This window comes from Mastomys coucha, chromosome X (assembly GCF_008632895.1).
Source record: "Mastomys coucha isolate ucsf_1 chromosome X, UCSF_Mcou_1, whole genome shotgun sequence".
In the NCBI taxonomy this organism is placed as follows: domain Eukaryota; kingdom Metazoa; phylum Chordata; class Mammalia; order Rodentia; family Muridae; genus Mastomys; species Mastomys coucha.
In genome coordinates this window covers 93,769,343-93,774,318 of record NC_045030.1, presented here as the reverse complement: position 1 = coordinate 93,774,318, position 4,976 = coordinate 93,769,343, and the positions used below count along the sequence as shown (strand labels likewise).

Here is a 4,976-nt window from a genome sequence, read left to right as displayed (position 1 = left end):
ATGGGTCAGCAGCTAAGGGTGTTGTCACCAAAGCGGACAACCAAATTCCATTTCTGTAACCTCCATGGAGGAAGGAGAGAGCCAGATTTTGCAAGTTGTCTTCTGATTTCCATTTGTTCTCCTTGGAGCATGTATGTCTGGCCCACATACACCTATGCACGTAAGATAAATTTAAAGATTAAAAAAAAAAGGCAAATGAGAAACTAAGAACTGTATTACCACTCATTGTATCTAAATTTTGAATATTTAGTTTTTATTTTTCTAATTTGAAAAATGATAGTTTAAATTTTAAAAGTACCATTTGAATTCTCATTTCATTTTTTTTTGAGCCGATGCAATTAGCTACAATGATCTTAACAGTGTCTTGCACCTGGTCCTCAGAAACATAATGGTCTGGTTGGCCTTAGCTTACAGGACAGTGACCCAAAGCATTGCTATGTGCTGCTAGAGGTTTTCAGGGTGAACATATTTGCAACTGCCTCTTTATGCTGGCTCTTGGGCTCAGCAAACTGCTTCTGAAAACCCTATTCTGCTAACCCCCTGTTTGAGACTCAATATTTCTAGAGAGTATTCAGTGTTAACAAGCATCTCTGGCCACTTCTCAGAAGTGTCAAGATGGAATTGCCTTTTCCCAGAATCTTAGATGTGTTACTGCAAACAGAACCATGACAGTTTAGGAAAACTGTTACTTGGGGCTTGTTTTTGACCACATCAGCTACGTGGAAGCAGCTGCAGCTTTGATAAGGGCTGCCACTTGAATTCTTTTTTAAAGGAATTGGAAGCAACATTAAGAAAAATCTTTTTTTTTTATCTCCTACCCCTGGGTGTGTGCCATGGCCCATGTGTGCAGTTCAGAGGATAACTTTCAGGAATCAGTTCTGTCCTTCCTCAATTTAGGTCTCTGGACTTGGTGGCAAATGCTCTTACACACTTGACCATCTCACCAGCCACAAAAGCAACCTTTAATTAAAGTATAAGATACTTGGGGTTGGAGAGATTGCTCAGTGATTAAGAACCCTTACTATTATTATACGTGACCCGGGTTTAATTCCTAGCACCCACATGACAGCTTACAACGATCTATAACTTCAGTTTCAGGGAATATGACATCTCATGTGACCTCTGAGGGTACCAGGCATGTACATTGTGCACATACATACAAGTAGGCAAAACATAAAGCATTAATACACATAAAATAAAATAAATCTAAAAATGTAAAGTGTTACATAAACACAGAAAAGTATGCATCCTGTAAGGGTACAGCTCATTAAATTCTTACAAGCCCTGATGTAACTAGGACTCAGATGAGAGGTGCTACGTTAAGTCTGGTGTGGTGGCACAGGTCCTTATTCTCAGCACTCAAAGCTGATGCAGGCAGATCTCTGTGAATTCAAGTCCAGCCAGGTATATACAGTGAGTTCCAGGACAGCCATGACTATGTGGAGAGACTCTGTCTCAAAAAAAAAAAAAAAAAAAGGAGAGAAGTGGTACATTAATAATGCCACAGGAGTTCCTTTATTTATTTATTTATTTATTTATTTATTTATTTATAAATTAGGTAACAGGATGGTTATATACAAGTTTCTTTATAATATCTCTTAGGGAAAAATTATCTCCATTACACTAAGAAGGCCAAAATCTCTATATGGTCTCTCTCTCTCATTTTATTTTTTTGGGTTTTCAAGACAGGATTTGTGTAATCTTTGCTGCCTGGAACTAGTGATGTAGACCAGGCTGACCTTGAACTCACAGACCCAGCTGCCCCTTTCCCCCTGAGTGTTGTGATTAAAGGCCCGCTACCACTGCCTGGGAAGCTTTATGCTTCAATGGTTTTTCTGGAAAGTGCAGGAAAATCAAGAAGAGGCTAAGTTCTTACCTTTTTCTGAGGTCATAAGAATCCCTGCTTGAAATAGAAGTTCCAGGCCACTGTAACCTCTAGAAAGGATGCAGATATGCCCCTGAGTTATGTAGGATGCTTAAAGCCTTCATAAGGAGTCTCCCAGATTTTAGCTATCTCACTGTTTCATCGTCTTTCCTACTGCAGCTGTCTAGCAGCCAGTGTCTTCCTCCCTGTACAGGAAAGCATTCTTCATTTTTGCTTTTACTTCGGTTCCTTTGCTCAGTACAACAGAGCACAGCACTTTTGCCAGACTCCATTGTAAGTGGTGTTTCTAATGAACTTTTTTGTTGTTGTTCTGTCCCCCAAGTAAGCAAAACTTGTCCCTTTCAGGGCCAAAATGTGTCCAGCCAAAGTCCACAAACTATTATGGGGTTCTTATGTTTTCTCAAGAATAAGGTTTTCTGACAGTTCGAGACATTTCTTTGCCCTAAGCAATATGGGATTAGATTTTGGAATTCCAAGCTCCAAAGATATTTAAAAATCCCTATTTGTGCTGGGAGGTGGTGGCCAACACCTTTAATCCCAGCACTGGGGAGGCAGAGACAGGAAGGTCTCTTTGAGTTCCAGGTCAGCCTGATCTACAGAGTGAGTTCCAGAACAGTCAGGGCTGTTACATAGAGAAACTCTATCTGGAAAAAGCCAAGCGGGGGAAAAAAAATCCCCATTTGCACTATAGCTCAGTAGGTGCAAGTGGAAAATGATCTCATGATATTGGTCTCACAGATAATACCGGCTGTGTCTATATTGTACCACAATAAAGGGGCTGCCGTGGGTGAGGCTTTCCGCCTTCTAAGAAGATCCTTTGCTCTGTAGGAGTTACTGGGTGTGTCTGGAGAAGCTCCAAGAAGGTTAATAAGTGCCTGTGAAAGCAAGAGGAGGAAGATTGAAAGAGAACCCAAGAAATTCTCACAATGATACATGGAAAAGGAGGCAAATGCCAAGTCCCTAGTCAGGCTTCAGAACCCTCAAGAGAAACACAAACACATGAAGAAGGACGGGCACCGCCCCTTCTGTCAGGTGACTGGATGTGTAATCAGCGTTTCTTTTCTCCTGCGCTGTCTGCCTCTGAAGCTGGGACTGGGAAACAGGGACACAAAATGCTGTCTCCTAGTCCTCAGTGAAAGAATACCCTGGGATGACCACAGTTGATCTCTCCAAAACCCCATATTGCTTTAGAAGATTTATTACTTTCTATTTGTCAAAATAACACAGTAGAATTATAGGCAACACAGGATTCAAGCTATGCGAGTCTTTTAATTCATGCAGGATTGAATGTGTAATTAAGATTAATTATAGCATAATGGAATTGTAGAATACGATTATTGCATCATATTCCTTGCAGACATGCATCTTGCATTCATATCATTTGCTGTTTAAGGTTAAGAAGTATGCTGGGAAGCAGAGCCAATGGAGCTGAACTAGGGTGTTAGAAAAATTTTGCCAATCTCAGGGGTGTTGAAATATGCCCAAATATGATGCGGTTTAGAATATCCTGGCTTTATTTCATCCCCTTTGAGAAAAAGTCAACCTTAAAATATCTCCATCAGATGATGAAAGTGTGTGTAGTATTAACAAGTTTTGGGATCACATGACTGTCTAGAGTGTGTTAAGGTAAAGGGAATTACTTTTTCATAAAGTCAAAATAGGAGTTGGAGTCTGGAGATGTTTTAGAGTAGGTAGGTCTCTCCTGAATCACAGAAGACAGGACAGGAACTTCATAGTTTTGACTCTTTTATTAGGGGAAAATAAAACCAAAGAAGAAAATTATATTGTAGATTATAGTATGTTATCCCTTTGATTATAGTATATTATCCCTTTGAGATTTTATTTAGCTGGGTGGTAGTGGCATACACCTTTAATCCCAGCACTTGGGAGGCAGAGGCAGGCGGATTTCTGAGTTTGAGGCCAGCCTGGTCTACAGAGTGAGTGCCAGGACAGCCAGGGCTACACAGAGAAAACCTATCTTGAAAAACAAACAAACAAACAAAAAAACAAAAAAAAAAAGAAAAAGAAAAAGAACCCCCCCCAACTTTATAAAAACAAAATAAAACAAAAAACACAAAAAAAAAAAAACAAAAAAGGAGATTTTATTTATTTTTATGTGTATGACTGTTTGCCTTTGCCTAAATGTGTATCTGGGCACCATGTGTGTGCCTGGTACCTGCAGAAGAGGCCAGAAGAGAGCATTAGATCCCCTGGAGCTGGAGTTATAGACAGTTGAGAATTGCCATGTGGGTGCTGGGAACTGAACGGGGTCTTCTGGGGGAGAGAGTAGCCAGTGCTCTTAACTGTTGAGCCATCTCTCCAGCCCCTAATATATTATTTAAATACTAAAACATATGGTAACAGTGTCACTATTTAAGCTTATCTATGTATGGGATGTGAGAGAATTTTAAAATTATATATTGACAAGTTCATAATATATAAGATGTACTATGATCATATTCACCCTCAATTATCCTTTTTCTTTTCACTCCTATTGGACATTCCTCTTCCCAACTTGTCCCCCTCCTACTTTCATTCCTTTATTTTTATGACTTAGTTGAGTTAAGCTTGCTTACAGGAGTATGATGAGGGATTATTTATTTGAGCATGGGCCACTTACCATTGGCTATACCAGTGAAAAACCCTCCCCCAGTCATTAACTACCAATTGCTCTCCAGAAAGGGCTTTAGCCTTATGAGTTCCTTCCCCAACATGACGGAATGATGAAGGTCTTGTCCAGGCAGTATCTATCTATCTATGTATCTATCTATCTATCTATCTATCTATCTATCTATCTATCTATCTATCTATCTATCCATCCATCCATCCATCCAAACAGGGCTCACTGGAACTTGAAATCACTGAGATCCAGCGGCTGCTGCCTCTCATTTGCCAGGATTAAAGGCTTTGCATGCCCTTTTGTTTGTTTTTTGAGACGGGTTTCCCTATGTTCTTACTGTCCTGGAACTCACACAGTAGACCTTGCTGGCCTCGAACTCAGAGATTGCCTCTGCATTTTGAGTGCTGGTATTAAAGGTGTGTGTCACCACCTCCAGGTGAGCTATACTGTGTTTTCTTGGGTCCTATTGTT

At 40.1% G+C, this 4,976-nt stretch overlaps 1 non-coding gene across 1 annotated transcript; it reads right to left on the bottom strand.

The window, feature by feature from the left end:
- Positions 1-619: 619 nt before the first annotated feature.
- LOC116096087 lies at positions 620-752 on the bottom strand. The gene has a single exon (XR_004120835.1). It is a non-coding gene; the product is annotated as a small nucleolar RNA SNORA16B/SNORA16A family (small nucleolar RNA).
- Positions 753-4,976: the final 4,224 nt, after the last annotated feature.